The 20,647-nt window shown below is 41.2% G+C and overlaps 1 long non-coding RNA gene across 1 annotated transcript in view; it reads left to right on the top strand.

Moving 5' to 3' along the window:
* Window positions 1-18,601, top strand: part of LOC307108761 — a 30,837-nt gene extending 12,236 nt beyond the window's left edge. The window contains exon 3 of the long non-coding RNA XR_013814340.1: window positions 18,020-18,601. This is a non-coding gene — a long non-coding RNA (uncharacterized lncRNA). The remainder of the gene's footprint in view (window positions 1-18,019) is intronic.
* Window positions 18,602-20,647: the final 2,046 nt, after the last annotated feature.

Genomic DNA, 20,647 nt, shown 5'->3' with positions numbered 1-20,647 from the left:
GGGTGCTGAATTAATATTTGGTCGTTTGAACACATGAATCTTTTGCATCCTTAGTTTAAGGGGGAGCACAGATCAATGTTGAGATGCTATTTGCTTCAAAGTCTATTGCTAACCAGTTCCTGTGCCTGGAGATTCTAATGCGAGTCCCAAGTCCTGAGCCTCCTCCAAAAGCAGCCCCCCTTGAACTCTTATTGTTGGGGACACTCTAGTTGAAAATCTTTTCAATCTGCTCTAGCAAGAGAGAGTGAATGAATGAGGTGGAGTGAGCAGAAGAGAAAATGAGAGGGAGAGAGAGAGAAGTTAGAGAGATCTCTGCTTTTGAGCTCTGTGCAGCCCTGGCATCCCTCTCGCATCTTGGCTTTTGTCCTGGGGGACTGTCCTTGGCCATGGGAGTAAGAAGGGTCACAGGGCTCACAGACTATCTCTGGAGGCATTTCCTGATTATTTGCAACTTCTGTAAATTAACCAAGGACCAAGGAAACATAGTGCTGGGGCATCACAAACCAGCAAAGAACAACCTTTGAACCAACCCCATCGTGGACGAAATTAATCTTTTCAACTCTTCACCAAGAAGTCCTGCAACAACTCAAACCCCTGATTCGTACTAAACCACAGTATCCCCCTTAGGACTCATAATCAGCTTCCTTCCTTTGATAACACATTTTTAAATAAGCAAGTGGAAAGGGGGAGGATATCCCCATGTTTTGTAATCTGGTTTGTTCACAAGGTGACTCCACTTCAATAATTACAATGGCCAGAGAAAAATTATTGCTTCTTTGATTCTGCAACTCTGTTTTGTCCTCGGAGGTATAGCCATTAATAAAAAAAAATCAATGTCATTGGCTTTAGAGGAAACGTGAGTGGTGGGCGTGCTGCTGCCCGGGCTCAGGGGCTGTCTGAGCCACGCCTCTGCCCCTGTCATGGAGGCATCGTGACTTCAGCGCCTGGCTCTGAGCAGACCATCGCAGCGGCTCAAATGCTTGCAGAAGTCAGGGAGATGTTGTAAATGGGGGGAGCAATTATGTGTATGACAGTAGGCAGTCTTGGGACTGTGTGACACTGGCCCTTAGAAAGGAGGCAGCTGCTACAGGTCCCAGCCAATTGCTGCCACGAGGGAAGGCAGCCCTGCACTGTGGGAACTGCTCTTATGGTTTCTCTCCATGTCCAGGTTCAGAAACAGATGAAGTGAGCTCACGTTCAGTTACACTTGTGAATGGGTCACCTGGAGAAAAGTATTAGGGGATCCTCCAGTATTAAAATCTCTCACAGGGGAGCATATTAATTTGCTATGGCTGCCATAATAGAATGTTTCAGATTGGGTGGCTTAACAGAAATTTAGTTTCTCACAATTCAGGAGGCTGAAAGTTCAAGAACAAGGTGCTGATAGGTTTGACGGCCATCATCTCGCCGTGTCCCCACATGATCTTTTCTCTGTGCTTAGTATCCCTGATGCTCAAACTTCCCTTTGCGTGTCCAAATTTCTTCTTACCGTAAGAACATCAGTCATCGCGGATCAGGGCCCACTCTAATGGTCTCGTTTTAGCTGAATCGCCTCTTTAAAGGCCCTGTCTTCAAATACGGTCACACTCGGAGGTACTGGGGTTAGGACTTCAATATATGAATTGGGGGAGGGGGGACAATGCAACCCAGGACGAGGCGGCACAGACTGGGTTCTGCCTCCCATTCTCCTCATTCAGGCCAGTAGACAAGTGCGTATTATAAACAAGGAAGGAACAACTCCAGCATTACAGATGCAGTGATTTAATTAATGGTTTAAGCTTGTCCCTAGACAAGAATCCCCAAAGAAACTTGTGATTAAATATAGATTATAAAGGCTTGCTAAAGAGAGTATGGAAATACTTGACTCCTGCAACAGAATCAACTGTTTTTATCATTATGTTATTCCTTGCTAAAGATGGCATTGTCCTTAAATAGTTAGTAATTGATACCTCAGTGCCTTCCAGCATTTGTTACCAAGCACAGCTCCTAGTCTCTAAGACAAAGCATCTGTGGTGAGAAATGCTGGTTTATGCTCTCTGTCTGTGTGTTGCAACAGTCTTGAAGTCGATAAGTGCTTAGCCTTTCATAGAGCAGCTCCCACGCTGATGATGAGAACAACCACACAGACTGCTTTTTCCAGTAAGTAAAGATGAGTTTATCTCCTGTGGGGGGGGGGGGGGGAAAGCATAGTACAGATTGAACATCCTAAGGATATGCTTGCAACTCTTCACTTAAGAAAAACTGCACATGCTTTTTGTTGGATGGGATGAAAACCAACAATATTGATCTGTTAATTTAAGCATTTGGCACAGAATGTTCTTGCTTCACATTTCTATAACTTCACTTGGTTACTGATGAATCAAGATGCTGCAATCCTATGGGTAGAACATCAAAATATAGTACTATATCTGGCATCACAGGAAATAGAACCTTCTGGAAAAGTCATAGACACCTGGGAGTGAATACTTGGCCTAAGCTATCCTCATCAATTTCTCCACGTAAGAATTTGAAATTAGGTCTCAGAAGCTTTAGTGCATCCCTATTGAATGCGAGGGGCGAGAATAACAGGGCTTTGGTGGGAGGGGGGGTTTCATATTTGGCCCTGTGCATCCCCCGGCAGAGAAAGCCTGTCTGCAGAGGAAAAGAAGAAAGGAGGCAAACAGAGAAGTGGAAATGGGAGCATCTTACCTTCCAGGGCAATTGTGAGAGTAACCACAGTTCCTAACTCCCAATCCCGTGTTTCCCTCCCTGGCACGGCACAGGTGTATTTTCTACCCTTTGGGTTCAGTAAAGTATCCATGTCTCTTTCTAGTAAACACCACTGTTTACTTATAAGAGGTTGAAACATTCTGTTTCTTACTGTCAAAATAGATTCCAGACCAAGAAAAGTAATCAAATAATTGTGAAAATTATCATCATCCAATTCTGAATAATCGTTTCAAATCGTTCAGTTTCTTTCCTTCTAGGACATTCCCTTTGTAGTCCATTGTAAGATTTTCTGTCAGTGTGTATTCTCTACAAGTTTTGAAGAAGCAAATATTGTCATTTTTCCTTCATGGTTATATAACTTTTTTTTGTTATATAACTTTTGATCATATTTTCCATAGTTTGAAAGTTTTATTTCTGAAATTTGGGAGCAAGTGTGCTAATATTCATGTTATACTATTTAACACACAGCTGGTCCATAGTAGAGCCTCAGTAAGTAGGCTCTTTTTACTTCTTTTCTAAGTCCTTCAAGTGGCAGTTGAAGCTTTGTGGTGTTAGGTAAAACACTCTGCCCTGGTTCTAGGTGGCTATTGACCCTGTGCTGCGAAATGATTATGTTAGAATTGGTGCAATGAATCTATTAACTGCCTGACTTCGGATACTGTCAATACATTTCAAATTTCCTGTCTCTTTCTTACTCACCTGCTGTGGAAGATTGCCAGATGGTCCAGTCCAGAGAGTTTAGGGCTAGATGAAGATGCATTTTTGGGGGGTAAGAGGTGGGATGATGTGATCTTTACTGACTGGTACATTTTGGATCTGTAGTGCTTCTCTAAAATCACTCAGTGTCTAGTTTGTTGGTTAATCAGGGCCAGGCCTAAAGTCGACTGGCTATTGCTGGCAGGTGTCAAGCCCAGGGGATTTTTAGCACCAGAAATGTAGTCTGTGGCACGAGTCCTTTGGAAGAAAACACCCTTCAATTACTGTGATTTTACCGTCTTGCTGTCAGCCCCAGAAGCTGCTGCCAGGTAATTAGTGGTGCATCCTTCAGGCAGCCCCGCGTAGCTGCTGCATGTGCTTAAGGCACGAAGTTGCTGTGTGTGCTTTAGGCACGAACCTAGCCTTCTTAAGTCAGATCTTTCGAAGGCCTTTATTTGTCCTTTTCACAAAAGGAACATGTAACCTCGTTCTATATCATTAAAAGTGGTGTGCTTATAACAATGTGAACACATTTAACACGGCTCAGCTTAAAAATGGTTAAGGTGAGCTTTTTCTTATGTGTGTGTGTGTGTGGGGGGGGGGGATAAATGGCGACGGAAGGAGACGACTTGCATGGTGAACACACAATACAATATACAGAGGATGTATTGTAAAATTATACACCTGAAACCTATCGAAATTTTATTAACCAATGTCTCCCCTGGTGAATTTAATAAAAAAGATAAAGAGAAAAAACATAGCAAAAAGTAATAAAACATTTTTAAAATTGGTTAAGAAGGTTAATTTTATGTTATATGAATTTTACCACAATTAAAAATAAAATAATTAAATGTGGCTCATGATCTTATTCTTACCCGTGGTTTGATGAGGCCGTAGGTAAGTGCCTATGTAGGTAGGCTAAAGTGGTCTCGTTGGTTTTAAATTTATATTAAATGTTTCCTTGAATTAACACTATCCTGCCATTCACCTTGAATATTAAATATTCTCAAACATGTTGCCAATACCGCTGCCTTTCTCCTGTCTGCTTCCTTCCATGAACACTATTGAGCATTTATGTAACTGGAAGCAGAGGGGTGAGAAGCGGGATTTGCTCTGTGCCCTGCAGACTGATTGGGATGTCTGACAAGCAAATACTGCGACAAACATTGTAAGACAGATGTGTGTATGTCATGTTTACTAGGGGAGGATGGGTGTGAATAAGTTTCTTTTCTGGGTGGGGGCCCAGTGCAAGCAGGAAAATGAAGGAACTCTTATCACTGGCACCTTATTTTCTCTGTGACCTACAATAGGAAGTCCTCATGTAAAGTGAGAAGGAGACCAATGGGGTCTGGGACTTATGAAGATGTTTGGAATAACTATTCTGGAATTATGAGCAGGAGCAGAATAGAGATATAGGAAGAAATGCCAGGCCATCAGAAGGCAAGGTTGGGAAGTTTTTTCCTCTCCAGGTGCTCTTAGCTACTTAGATGTGAGAGACATCTCTCTAGTTATTTCCATTCTGAACTGCTCACCAGCTCTGAGCTGCCTTCTGGGTTTAAACCTCAGCATAGACAGAATGTACCTGAGGCTGACACATTTCCTTTGTAAAGGACTAAACATTTTCTACCTGCATGACTTCCAACAAATAAAAACAAAACAACGAGTTCAAGCATGTTTTTCCCAGAAACCAAACTTAAATATAGTCCTTTTTAAACGTTGGTATCATAATTCGGTTGATCAACATGACCACAAAAACTGGACATGACCTAGCATTTATATTATATCGTATAGCTTTTCTCCTTGGACAGTAACATATACTGCTTCTGCAAGCCTGAATGTTCTTTTACAGCAAGACAGAAGTTGCCTAGTCTAACCCTACGCCCTCCCTATTCAGGTGAGAGGCAAGATGTCACAGCTTTAAACAAAGATCTCAGTATTCCCCTTTTAGTGTTCCACTGACGAACTGTCTTCCCAGTGTTCTTCTTTCTGGAAAAGTCGCTCCCAGTCCTGATCTGTACTTGCGATGAGTACTTTCTCAAGTGCAGATGCACGGTAGGAATCAGCTTGATGGCCAGTTCAGCCTCTGCTGTGTGGCTTCCTCTGTGAGTCTGAGATGCTTCATTTCGACACCTTGCTTCTCATGTGGTTTTCGACTCAACCTCAAATTTCAGCTGCAAATCCTTCTCGGCACTCCCCAGAAGTGAGGGACTTCCTGGCTTCTTTGCTGACCATCTTCCCTGCTGCTCCTCACTGGCATCCATTGGTACCACTGCTGTGTCCTGCCTAAGTCACTGCACGCAAGTGGCCGGACGCCTCAGCTAGCCCTCACTTGGTTTCCCACAGAGCAAAATTAGTAAATATTTCAAAAGCAGTTTGCGAAGTGTTGAGTCACTTCTGAATCGGAACCCAGCATCATTTCTTGCTTATTTCATCTCGATTTTGAGGCTTGAGGGCCATTCTTTACATTTTGGTCCGTCCTTCTGTGAGTTCCACTTCCCTGCCTTCTGCTTGCTAGGAGGTGCTCCTCAGGGTCCCGGTCAACACGTGTTTATCAAGGATCCACTCGAGCTTGCCATTTGATAAAGAGGTTGATAAATCACAGCACCTGTCAGCAAAGGCACTTGCAGTTTGGGGAGAGACAAGCTAATAGCTAACAGGTAGTAGCAATTCTCAAAATGCAGTGTACATTTAATCTGCAAGTGGATAAAATGCAGATTCCTGAGCTCATTCTCAACGAGATGTTTTCTACAGAGCTGCCCAAGAATCTGCAATTTTAATAAGCGTGTAGGGATGGGTGGGCTGGGGATTAGTGGAGGTGAGTTTGATGCAGATGGTGTGAGAACCACTCTTGGAAAAACACTGCAAGACAATATATAAGGGTTACAGCAAAGGTGTCTACCCCGTGTGCTCTGGGAGCCACGGAGGGGCTGATTGATTCAGCAGAGGGAGGAGGAATAGGGTGGGGCGGCCCTTGAAAGGAGTTTTAGTGGATGACTACACCATCTCCTCTCACATGATCTGTGAGTATGAAGTCATATAAATCTCTTTGAGGTTGTCTCTAAAACCTCTCCTAAAGTATTTTCTACTTGATCTATAGTGCACACCCTTTTCTCTTATATTTGTTTTTTATCTTTTTTTACAAAATAAATTATACTATCTGCAACTTCATGGGTTTTATGCATCCCTTCCCATTTCTAGACATGCTGTAATTTAAGTAGTAGTTTCCTCTAAAACTAAGTTTCCTATTCTCAGCTCCTTATTTTGGAGTTTCAGTGACTTCATATGCTTTTTATGATTAGCAAATTAGCTCTTTTTCCTCAACCCTGAACTGAAAATATAACCCTTACCTCACCCAGATGTTGACTGTATTGTTTGCTTCTGTCGGTTTGAAAGGAAGACGTGGGGTTTTGTTTCACGAAACTGGACTGCGAAGGAAATGTTCAACCAAGAACAAAACATTTTTCTTCCTAGAAATCTGTTAGCTTTAATGGGAATATTTTACTCTTGCGGATATTGTTAGAGCAACTGATAAGTGTGTATGGAAGGTTATCACAGGGTAACTTAGCACCTCTACGTTTGTGTCTTTGAATTTACACTTTGATGTAGAGAAAGTGCAAAATATATCACATGCAAATCTTTATGCAATTAGTCTCCTTAAGTTATCACTGAGAAACGAGAAACAATATCAAGCTGTAAAATAGTTTCCTTTTTTTATAGTAAAGTATAATTTTCTCATATTGAAATGTTGAAATATATAGACAAGAGTTGTTGTGTAATGTTGGCAGGGAGAAGAGATGTGAAAAGGTTGTGTCATCCTGCCCTGGCCAGTTTGGCTCATTGGATAGAGCATTGGCCCTGGGACTAAAGGGTCTCGGGTTTGATTCTGATCAAGGGCATGTATGTTGGTTTCAGACTCAGATCCCTGGCCCTGGTTAGGGCGTGTGGAAAGCAACCAATCAATGTGTCTATCTCACATCGATGTTTCTTTCTATCTGAAAATCAATGGGAAAATATCTTCAAGTGAGGATTAACAACAACAAAAAGTTGTGTCATACATTTTATGAAAGAAGATGCTATAGACTGAACTGTGTTCCCTCCCAACTTCATATGTTGAAGCCCCAACCCCCAATGTGACTGTTTTTAGAGAAAGGGCTTTTAGGAGGCAATTAAGGTTAACGAGGTCACAGGGTGGGGCCCTAATCTGATATGATTGGTGGCCTTATAAGAAGAGGAAGGGAAATAGGTTTTCTTCAATGTATGTGCACCAAGGAGAGACCATATGAGCTCACAGTGACAAGGCTACTATCTGCAAGCCTAGAAGTGAGTCCTCACTAGAACCCGACCATGCCAATACCGTGATCTCAGACTTCCAACTTCCAGAACAGGTGTTTTGGTTCTATGGTATTTGTATGGCACCATGAGAGTCTGGGAATATGGGTTCTATTTCTGATTCCACCACCCTTAGCTCTTGTGGCTCTAGAAGTTTTATGAGGCCTCACTTTCCTTTCTGCAGAATGAGGTTGAAAGACTGACTTCTAAGCTCTTTTCCAATCTTTGAAATCTTTGATTCTAATTACATGAAATGAGCTGCTTTGCTATATATAAGGTCGAGCCTGAGGTAGCCTTCAAGGCCTTTTTTGGCTAACCCTTTCATCCAGTGGAAGAGGAAACTAAGGCCCCAGTAGAATAAGTGATGGGACTTTTCCAACGTCACACATGTACTCCTGGCTGTGCCTGAAGTGCAGTGTCTTCTTTGTTTCTCTGTTACACTGCTGAGTGGTTGTCAACTATTAAAAAGGAATGTTTTCTGTCATGTACATATTTTATTAGGGAAATATTAATAAGTTAGAAAATACTGAGCTTTTCAGAATGTTTTTTAAGTGTATTGTGGCTTATGATGAAAATTTTCTGTAAATCTTTTCTTTTAAAGTTACCTATTCTTGCATTTCTCTCTACATATTAATAAATAATGCCAATTTGCATATAGTTTTATTTTTTAAAATATGTTCTTTCATAATACCACATGCATATGGTAAATAATCAAATAATACAGATGAGTTTATGGTGAAAAGTAACGTTTTCTCACCCATACTTCTCCATTCCCAATTATTCTCCCTAAAGACAACATCTTTTAGCTGCTACTTAAAACGTTTTTTGAAGATTGCCTTGATAACTTTAGATAATGTGCCTATTCCTGTACTCTTCCATAAATCAATAAACCACGCCTATAGAATTCCTATTATGAAAGATGAGGTAATAACTCACTTCCATTACTCTCCCATTCCCGTCTCCTATGCTAAAGTTTGATATTAATACTATTTTTAGTTTTTCTAAGCCTTTGTAATTTTTAAATAGTATTATAAGCTCATTTGGGGGAGAGGGGTCAGACTTTTATGATTCCTTGCTTTGTAAAACTAGTACATTTAAGTAGTAGGACCCCTATTTTATTCCTCACTTTTCCTTTCCTATTTCCACCTCCTCCGTCTATCAGCTGCACATTGGCTTTCACATGGTCAAGTTAATATTTACATTTCATTCTGAAACTATAAATGTCTTTTATGCTTGTATAGGCTTTGACTATAAATATCAAAAACCAAAAAGACAATGTTTAATAGTTTGTTTTTAAACAATGATTTTGGACCACAGATATTCTGTACAAATGGGTTTTCTGCAAAAATGGAAATTTGCCACTGGATCAATTTTGGATTAAAAATTACATTAGTTGAATTATGATGCAAGATAAATATGCCATTATTCTCTACTTTGGTTCTAAAAAGTGACGCATATATAAAATGTCAGATATGGTGTCATGTCATTTAAATAAGTTTTTAAAAGTTTGTTTTAATTTTTATACAATTTAATGCTGTATCTAATTAGACCTTTCAAAAGGTCTTGATTAGACACTGCATTAAATTGTGTTGCTTTAGAAGTCATGATAGTGACTCTTTACAACTGTTTTACTCACTGAATTCAGTAAAAATTCTACCTTTAATATGCTTCTGCCATGTGATGCTTAAAAATAATTCATGTAACTAAGTTAGAACATCACTCTAAATAATCTTTAGAATCACACCAAGAAAGCTTCATTAGTGTTAAAAGTGTTGGTTGTTGGTTTGGGATAAAGTTAATGTCTTATCCTTAATAATCTCCCTTGTACTGATTTCTACTCTGTCCAGTGAGCTTGTAGGAGGTTCTAGTGGGTCAAGTGTGTCAATATTTTTAATCATATTAACAACTCAGATACATTGTCTTTTTTGTATGGTCATATTTCCAGTATGGATGTTAGGGAGTTATTTGTATAGCAGGGACTGCAAGTCTCTATGTCTTCTAGATGAAAATATGTTCTTGAGCTTTCTTGCCTACTTAGCATTTCATATCTTGCAGCCATAAATCCTGGAGCTAAGCTTAGCTCACATAGCTCTGTATATTTTCACTTCCCCAAGGGTAGTTATATCATTTCTGAGGTAGGAGGATCAATACGGAATAGGGTTCTCTAAGTAAGGGCAAACCAGCACCAAATATAGCACTGACACAGCAGTTGGTGGCTTCCTGTTTGTGATGTTCATCAAAGCTATAAAGCTGACTAATACCAGGATTTTAGCTCTGCAGAAGACTATATGGTCAGAACATATCTGAGACAGTCTTTGTACTTGCCCTGGTGTTTGAAGGTTTCTATTCTTACAATAGATTACAACGGAAATTCCCTTTTAAGGCCTTTAACTCCTGATTAAATCACATTTATAATTATGACAAAATTTATTGTGAACTAATGTCAGTACCTTTTCATAGTTTCTACTAGATTAGGACTCCTGGAGGGCATTTTTATGCTTTATCTTCTTTGTATCTCTTAGAGTGTACTGAAGGATGCTTCTCAGACATGAGAGAGTTGGCAAGGGCTTGCTTTCTGCTTGACACTGTGCTAATCAATTTGGATGCATTATTTTCTTTAATTCTCAGATAAACCCCATGAGGAGGGCAACCTTACTCACCTTTCAGGGGTGAGTAATTTAAGAAAAGGAGAGAGATTAAGGCATATAGCTGGCTAAATGATAGAGCCAGAATTGGTCTGTGTGACTGAACTCTTCCAGAATATATTTTTTAAAAATATTTTTTTTATTGATTTCACAGAGGAAAGAAGAGGGAGGGAGAGGTAGAAATATCCGTGATGAGAGAGAATCATGGATCAGCTGCCTCCTACAAGTCCCCCACTGGGGATCGAGCCCACAACCCAGGCATGTGCCCTTGACCAGAATCGAACCTGGGACCTTTCAGTTCGCAGACCGATGCTCTATCCACTGAGCAAAACCGGCTAGGGCTCTTCCAGAATATCTTAGAGTTGGAATCATATCATATGTAGCCTTTTCAGATTGACTTCTTTCACTTAGTAATATGCATTTAAGTTTCCATGTCTTTTTAAGACTTGACTAGAGGCCCAGTGCACAAATTCGTGCACCGGTGAGGTCCGGCTGGCCCGGCCCCAATCGGAGTGGATCGGGGCCCGGCCTGATGGGAGGAGGAGATGGCAGGAGGTTGGCTGGCCAGCTGGGGGGAGGGGCCATGGGCAATTGGCCAGCAGGCCCTGCCCCCGATTAGGGTGGGGGGGCTGATCGAGGGCCAGTGGCTTGGGGGAGGGGTCAAGGGTGGTTGGCCAGCCGGCCCTGCCCCTGATTGGAGTGGTGGGGCAATCAGGGGCGGAGCTGGTTGGGGGGAAGGGCCGCAGTCTGATCAGGGTGGTAAGGGCCCATTGGGGGTAGGGCCAGCTGGGGGGAGGGGCTGCAGGAGGTTGGCCAGCCAACCCTGCCCCCTATTGGGGTGGGGGGGAATAATAAGAGGTACGGCCAGCCAGGGGGAGGGGCTGTGGGCTGATTGGGGTGGTGGGGGCCAATCGGGAGTGGGGCCGGCTTTGGGGAGGGGCTGTAGGAGGTTCACTGGCTGCAGTGGATGTCATAGCAACCAGTTGTCAGGTCGTTATGGCGTTCTGGTTGCTGGCTTTATATATATATAAATATATATATATATATATAGACTAGAGGCCCGATTCACGAAATTCATGCACGGGGGGTGGGGGGGTGGGGGGGGCGGGCTCCCTTCAGCCCCACCTGCACTCTCTCCAATTCAGGACCCTTCGGGGAATGTCTGACCAGGATTGGGCCTAAACCGGCAGTCGGACATCCCTCTCACAATCCAGGACCACTGGCTCTTAACTGCTCACCTGCCTGCCTGCCTGCCTGATCGCCCCTAACTGCCCCCCCTGATCACCCCTAACTGCCTCTGCCTACCAGCCTGATTGCCCCTTACTGCCTCCCTGCCGGCCAGGTCACCCACAACTGCTTCCCCCCTGGCCCCCACCGGCCTGGTTGCCCCACGCAGCATGCTGTTCAGTCATCCATCTGGTTGTTTAGGTCGTGATGGCCCCTGGCTTTTTATATGTTAGGATAGTTCATTTCATTTGAATAATATTCCGTTGTCTTGATGTATCAGTTTATTTATTCATTTTTCTACTGAAGGACATCTTGGTTGTGGCCAGGTTTTGACAGTTATGAATAAAGTTTCTATAAACATTCATGTATAGGTTTTTTGTGTATATACGTTTTCAACACCTTTGGGGGAAACTAAGGAGTGCAATTGCCAGATCAAATAGTAAGAGTATCTTTAGAAAGAAACCACCTAATTGTCTTCCAAAGTGGCTAGAACATTTTGTATTCCCACCAGCAATGAATGACAGTTCTGTTGCTTCACATCCTGGCCAGCATTTGGTATTATCACTGTTCCAGATTTGGGCCATTTTAATAGTTATGCAGTGGCATATCATTATTTTAATTTGTAGTTCTCTAATGATATATGTTGTTGAACATCTTTTCTTATGCTTATCTTTTTGAGTGAGGTGTCTGTTCAGGTCTTTGGCACATTTTAAAATATGATTGTTTTCTTTTGGTTGACTTGTAAGAGTTCTTTGCATATTTTAGATAATAGACCTTTATTAAATGTCTTTAGTCAATATTTTCTTCTAGTCTGTGGTTTGTCTTTACTTCCTTGTGACATTCTCTTTTGCAGAGTAGATGTTTTTAATTTTAATAAAGTCTAATTTATCAGTTATTTTTTAAATGTATTTTTATTGATTTTTACAAGGAAGGAAGAGGAATAGAGAGCTAGAAACATCGATGAGAGAGAAACATCGATGAGAGAGAAACATCGATCAGCTGCCTCCTACACACCCCCGACTGGGGATGTGCCTGCAACCGAGGTACATGCCCTTGACCAGAATTGAACCTGGGACCCTTCAGTCCGCAGGCCAACGCTCTATCCACTGAGCCAAACCAGTTAGGGCTATCAGTTATTTCTTTCATTAGTCATGCCTTTGGTGTTGTATCTAAAAAGATATTGTTATACCCAAGGTCATTTAGGTCTTCTTCTATGTTACCATCTAGGGATTTTATAGTTTTGTGGTTTATATTTAGATCTGTGATAAATTTTGAGTTAAATTTTGTGAAGGGTGTAAGGTCGGTGTCTAGATTCATTTTTTTGCAGGTGGATGTCTAGTTGTTCCAGCGCCATTTGGGGAAAAGACTCTCTTTGCTCCCGTGTATTGCTTTTGCTTCATTGTTGAGAAGTAGTTTATATTTGTGTGTATGTATTTCAGGGCTCTCTATTCTGAGGAGAACCAAGACATGCTAGCTGATGGCCAGCACCCACTCTCAGATTTGAGTATGGCCATTGTGGATCTTCTAGCCTGGCCACCCCTCTGGCTCAGTGAAAGCACATGAATAAGTCCAGGCAAAACCAGATAGGACTGCCCAGCCATGCACTGAATGATAAGAAATACTAAATCATTGTCATTTTAAGAGATTAAATTTTGGGTGGTTATATGGCATACACACACACACACACACACACACACACACACACACACACACACAAAATTCGTGTATGTGTTGGGGGGGGTCCCTCAGCCCAGCCTGCACCCTCTCCAATCCGGTACCCCTCGGTGGATGTCCGACTGCCTTTAACAATCCAGGACTGCTGGCTCCAAACCTCTCGCCTCCCTGCCTTCCTGATCACCCTTAACCCCTCTGCCTGCCTGATCATCCCTAACCACCTCTGCCTGCCTGATCGCCCCTAACCACCTCTGCCTCGTCCTGCACCCGGGACCCAGGATTCCCTCCTCTGGCCGGTTGCAGGCACCTGGGGCCTGGGCTTTCCTCCCCCTGGCTGGCCACAGGCTCCCAGGACCCGAGCCAGGTTTGCCCAGGCCAGCCACAGCCGCAGGGGACCGTGGGCAGGTGGCTTTGCCTGGGCCGCAGTCACAGGCATTTGGGACTGCGGTGCGGGCAGCTTGTCCCTCTCCTGGGCCGCAGCCGCAGGCGCTGGCGTCCGGGACTGCAGGGTGTGCGGCTTGTCCCTCTCCTGGGCCGCAGGCTCAGCCATTGGCACCCGGGACCACTGGGCAGGCGGCTTGTCCCTCTCCCGGCCCACAGGCTGGCTGGTCCCCATTCCTCTCTCATGAGCTCATTTGTGCCTGGCTGGTCCCCATTCCTCTCTCCCCAGTGCTGAGTGTCTGAGCTGTTAGGGCGTGACTGCATGAGGGCATGAGAACCATTTGCATATTAGCTCTTTATTATATAGAATATATATACTGTATATAATATATATTAATTCTTGGTTTCTGGGAAAAGAATACCACCAGTTTAGTAACTGTCAGGATTTGTTTGTGTGGATGGTGCAATTTTGTACTTTGGTCTGATTCTAAATGATTCTGTGGATCATAGCAGTTACTAACATGTACTGAAAGGGCTTGAGGGAATGGGGCTCTGTTTCTGAGTAAGGACCGGGTTGTGCTGATGGTGTTCTGAAAGGATTAAGAAAGTGGCAATGATAAGAAAGGGAAAGAGAAGGCCAAGAAAATAGATTCCTTATCTTTATGGTGATGTCCGAAGAGCCAGAGATACCACATTTCCTTATAATAGTAAATCTTACATCCTGCCTTTATAACTGGTAGCAGCAGAAATTTGAGTTTTGTTATGAAATGGAAAAAGAGAGATGAGTTTTACAAATCACTGATTAAAAGAAATCCTTTCTCTATAGTATTAGGTAAAGTAGTTCTTTGACCAAGTGATACACTTATATCTAGATTATGCAAATTGGTAACTCATGGGCTGGGTCTATCTACCTTGGGGTGTATTTTGTTTAGCCTACACTATGTATGAACATATTGTGTTACAACAAATGAGTCGGCTTTTAAAAATCTAAGAGCTTTAACACAAAAATCTTCAGCATCCCTTGAAATTTGGGTGATCTCACCACAGGTCTGGAGTGAGAGACAGCACACCCCTTAGATTCTGTATTCTCCAGCCAGCATCTATACTCGTTTCCTCACCGGTCTGGTTGCTGTAAGCATGTGCCAGCCTTTACAGACTCATTTTGAAGATTAAATCCTGGTAATATAGACTTAATTGACTAGCAAATCAACCAAAAGTGGCTTGATTTCCCATGGGTACAATATGATCTGAAAAGTGATCTGCATATGAAAGGTCCATTCCTGTCATTTCCACTACCAAAAACAGCCCCAATTCAGACGTAGGAGTCATGGCTTTAGAGAAAATGCCTTTAGGGAAAGAGGTGCTCCCAGCCTGATGAGAGGAAGAGAGGAAAGCCCATGGCTACTGGGATTGAAAGAGGACCCGTGCTTCACTTTTGATATCCCCTGGTGTTGGGGGGTGAGGGTGGGGAGAAGCTGTCTGGGCAGAGAGAACCATCGATAGCTTCCCCACAGAGGCAGCGAAGACCTACACACCTGCTGAAAGGCTATCATATACCTCACAAGCAACCTGTCTGAATGGTGATTGAGGACAGGGTACTCTACTCTCCACGTTCTTCTCCATGCCTTGGCTTGGCAGAAGGTCCTAGAACTCTGACAGACCCTATTAAAGAGGGAACCCAAAGACAGCTAGTATTAAGTTGTTCACAATCTCAGAGAAATGGTGCTTTGAGTCAGAAATAATATAGAATTATTTACACACCTAGAATTGTGGACTGAGATTCATGATAAGTATATTGTCAAAGAATACACTTATTTTAGCGAGGTAAATATATATTCCAACAAGTACAGTTAGTTTGTGTTTTCAAAGTATTGTTTTATTTTTGCCCTCTACCACTGTTTATCAACGACATCCGGTGATTCTGCGCTTAATTATTGCAGTGTATATTAGAGTTGTGATCCTGAGAGTTAGTTAGCTTCATGTGTTTGGACATTTGCTGCCAGCTCAGTGTCTTTAAGAGCATCCTTATGTTTCTCCTTCCCACCAACCAGAAATGTTTCCAGTGCTGTGCACAGGTAATGGCTCTTTACGATAAATTACCACCAGTCAGTCATCTTCTGGCAGGTTTTCTGCAAGAGTCAGCAAGCAAGCAGGACCTTCAAGGACTGCTCTCCAAACCAGAGGGTTTTGTACTTTGTATGGACAGAATTCCCCCTGGAAAGTGCTCCCTATGGCTCTAGGTTTTTATTTCAGGGCATTGAGGTACATTATTGCTCATTCTTAAACCTTAGTTGAGAGCTCCAATGGAAATATAATCAATGTGACAACTGTATTCATTTATTTATTGAGAAAACATATGTTGAATAGCAACTATGTATGCAGACTACCCTGAGACTGCCATGCTGGAGAGGCCATGCAGAGGCAATCTGGTCAACATCCCTCTTGCAGCCACTTTTGTCATGGATTCAGATATGTGAGTGAATCCATTTGGGATCTCTCCTCTGCCAACTGAACACCACCTAGTGACTTTGGTCAATCCCATGTGAAAAGTGATGGCTGTAAAAATATTTTCTAAATTTGGACTCTTGCAAATGAAACCTAACCAAATATACGAGTGCCTCAGTAATTTCAGCATAAAGAACTTGCTATACTCAACATGAAAATGCTCAGATCAACAAACTAGATCGCACCTGGTTGTCATAGTTGACATGGCATAATTTTGTGTCTGAATCCAAGGCCAAAGATGATCGCTTATGCTATCACTTAATATCATGAAAAAGGAAACAAACGTGGCAGATAGAAAATGCATGGCACCTGTGAATACAGAACAGTGACCGAATACCTTTAATGGAGACCAGTATGTTTAGAAATCTTCACATTTAACGGGACAATATTTACTTTTATGTCTTTTAATTAATTAAAAGTGAATGACCCAGATGAATATCAGAATAATACAGTTTTGTTTTAGAGTGTACATTTTTATTTCTGGAATAACATTATCAGAACAAGAGCTGAAATAACCATTTTTTCAATCATCTTGTACATCTACACAATGGTGGTGCATAAATTTGGAATGTAGCAATGGTGGTTGACAACTGTTACAGTTCTGATTCCTCTGATTACAGCCACACATATTTGCATTGATGCTTCACATGGGCAGCAAGAGAACACTGAAGGGTCTGTTTGTTGCATGCATTGCTTCCTTTGTGTAACGTGGTGAGAAATGATGGGCGGAAGGAATGTTTTCCCACGAATATTGTGGAAGGGAAAAAGAAGTAGAAATAGAAATGTGTGAAAAATGTGTGGGTGTGGTCAGCAAATAAAGGAGTAAATAAAAATTTAAAAGTGATAATTTCAGATACTTTTACATCTATGAAAGAAATAAACAAGAAATAAACAAGATGGTATGTTTGGGTGGGCCCTCAGAGGATGTGCATCTGGGTAGGTCAGAACTGGGACTCAGGAATTTATATTGCTGCTGTCCCTATTGAGGGGGCGACTTCCCCCTCTCCTAGGTACGTGCGTGGACATCTAGTACTAATCCCTGTAGGTTAGTGTTCAGATTCCATGGCTACATTAGGAACACACATTCCACAAGTAACATTATTGTGCTGCTTGCTGACTCACTAATTTATCATTTTTTAAAAATAATGAATCCTGAAAGATCAAATCAGGATAATGTGACAATTTAAGTATGTAGAAAATAATAGTTAATATTTACAAGCATAATTAAGTCCAGCAGTGGTATAAACACTCTATGTATTCATTAACTCAATTTTTTTACAATGGTTCTCAAAACTGGTGCTAACAATGTGTTCATGTTAGCGACGACACCAGTTAGGCTAAGAGACGGAAATAAATTCCCTCTTGTCACACATCCAGGAAATGGAAGAGCTGGAATACCAATCCCACAGTCAGACTACTTTCCATTACACTAGACTGTCTTCATAGAACAGCCATTTTCTGTTGTCAAAACATCGAAGTATCAGGTGAGAACTTTTTTGTAGATGATGCGAATCTTTTGAGGATGGTACTCTACTTTTTTTCAGGGCCACGGATAGTCCTTAACTTAACCTTGGGGAGTCAAAAGAAAATAAAGATTTTCTTTACAGTATAGAAACACTGTACTGAGGAAAGTGTGTTATATCCAAGCAATATTCTGTGTAAATAGCTAATAAATCAGAAAAAAAGGAAAAATGTTAACAATAATTTAGCAGCAAATGGGGCATTTGACCTGCAGCTCCCAGATGAATTCCCAAACGCCATGCATAATTTATTTTAGGAAGATGAAATGATAGGGGTTATGTAATGCTTGATGAGAAATTGCTGTCATAATCTGGGAAATTGCTTCTACTTAGCAGGGTCACCAGCAGAGGAAGGAGTGGTTCCAGGATATCATTTTCCACCTTGAGAATCTTGGCCGAAGCAGTTGTGTAAGTGCTTTCTGTCCAGCTGCACCAGCTAGTGTAGCTGAAGTAAGCTTCTTTTCCAGAGACCTCAAAAGCCCTTTGATTATCTGGCATCCAAATGGCCCCTGTGCTATTTTCTGAGCAGTTGTGCTCCAATCGCAGCTCCTCATCTTCGAGCTGCAGTTACATTTCCTAGATTTGCACAGATGCAAGGCTCTCCCAGAACTAGGATAGCTGTCAAGTTGTAGGGCAGCTCAGTTGCTCCTTGGAATTTATGCCCTAAGGGACAAACACTCCATAGAACGTTTTGAAAGCTGACAGCTTGGTGTTGGCAGCTGAATTTTGACATGTCAGGCTATTATCAAAACTTTCAAACAGCTGAAACTGTAGGTATGTAACAGTTAAGCCTTCTGTGAGGCATGTTTATCTGGCAGGAAGAATGCTATCAATTGCCTTATTAGTCTATTATCCTTTGCCTTTCAGTTGCTTTTTGTTAATCAACTAAAACTAATGCATTGTTGAAATATTTAAAATGACAAGGCAAATAAAGAGTCATGGTTGAGATTTTAGCCTCAAGACCAGGCTCAACTTAAGGATACTGAGTTGGAAAAATTTACCACTGAGTTACTGAAAAATGTAAAAAGGAATACAAGAATTCACATATTTTATATAGTTCTGTAAAAGCTCATACTTAGTCCTTTCCCTGTGGACTTAGAAGGAGATAATGAAAAATCATATTTCGTCTGAAGCTAGAGCTAACACACCTGAATATATTGGTGTCTGAAAACATATTTTATCAAAATAAGGAGCTCAAAGGTGAGGGTTTTTTAAAAAGCACACACACACACACACACACACACACACACACACACACAGTGTGGTCCTCTTAATTTTCATTCCATTAAATGCTGAAAAATCAATGTCTGATAGATGATTTTAAAAGGGCAGAGTTAGAAAAGCTATTTGGAGAAGAGTATGTCAGGAAAAGAAGAATTGGGATTTTTTTAATAGCAAAAAGAAAGAATAATGATCCTGTAACAGTTTTTTTTTATATACAAACTATATATTTTTGTTATTGAAGATAAAATGAAATTACATTGCGAATGCTAAAAGAATATGGCTCTTTGATTTCTATTAAAAAATGGTTAAAAACACAATCTCTCTCACTTGGAAAATAACACCTCACTCCCAGTATTAACTATCAAGTCCACTTAGAGACTTAAAAACTTGGCGCCAGCCTCAGTAGAGCCCTAACCAAACAATGCAGCAAAGAATCCTATCTTATGCTAAAATACTGGATAAGGACAAATTGAAATGTGTCATTAAGGTAATTAACTCAACCAAATCCCCCTGGTTGCCACAATTGAATGTGAAATTATAGAACTCTTCAATGTCCTCTAACTGTCATGACTGAGAACTGAATTTGAGAAAACAGCTTTGAGATGAATCACAGTCATATTCTCCATGTGTGTACACCACACCAAACAGGCAGTCCATTCAGTAAATTTAAGTTCTTCAAAAACAATTCTCAGTGAAAAAAAAAAAAAAAAAGAAAAGAAAAGAAATGTGTTTAGCTGGACTTTTCTCATGAGTTAAGTTTTACAGACACAGATTTTGAATTAATCAGTGCCCCAGTCTGATTTGTAGGTTAAGCAGTATAATAGCTTTGTAATGACACTAATAATAAATAACAGCAACAGCGGCATTTAACACTTAAAGAATGTATATAATGTGATAGGCATGGCTTTAAGCCACACACACACACACACACACACACACACACACACACACACATGCACATACCTATACTTCACATATGCAAATGTATATATATATATACAAAGGTATAATATTTAATCATCAAAGCATCCTTGACATTAGTGGATACTATTATCTACTGATAGATACCATTTGTCGGAGAAGGAAACAGAGTTGCAAAGAGGTTGCATTATTTATCCAGGGTCACAAAGTGGTAAGCGTGATATTTAAATGTGGGCCATCTGCGTGTAAAGCCTGTGCTACTTATTTGTCACTGTATTACAGTACCCTTTGGTTGAGTCACCAGAGCATGTACATGTTGAGATATATTCATATAAAGTTTATCTGCAGCACAAGAATTTTAAACTTCTGTATTAGTTCCTTCAAAATGTGGTCAATAGAGTGAAGAGGAATAACCACAATAGAAGTGATATTTTCAAGCTTCCATATAAAAATGTCTGGAGGCAGAGCTTATAATGGAAAAATATTGATTGTGAGTTTAAAAGGTGATGAACTTCAGGACCGATAAAAGCCAAATTTATATCCCCGAAGTTTCCCTCTCATATTTGCAAATTCCCCTTTCCACACTTGAAAAGCTCGTTTTCAGAAGTGATGACAGAAGTATCTCAGAGTCAGCCCTAATAACAGCTGTTCGCTCAGATTAGTGCAAGCAAGAATTTCTGTTTCTGCTGCACATCTGTGACAGTGGTGTTTTTTTAATCTGTGGATAGTGGGCTATAGAACAGTATACAGGATTTTTCCTCTATTTAAAATATTTTTCTGTTTTGTTTTTTATTATTTTGCTTCATTTCCTGAAAG

Source organism: Cnephaeus nilssonii (assembly GCF_951640355.1).
Source record: "Cnephaeus nilssonii genome assembly, chromosome: 2".
NCBI lineage: Eukaryota > Metazoa > Chordata > Mammalia > Chiroptera > Vespertilionidae > Cnephaeus > Cnephaeus nilssonii.
The sequence above is the reverse complement of the archived record's forward strand: the minus strand, read 5'-3'. Positions and strand labels throughout refer to the sequence as shown.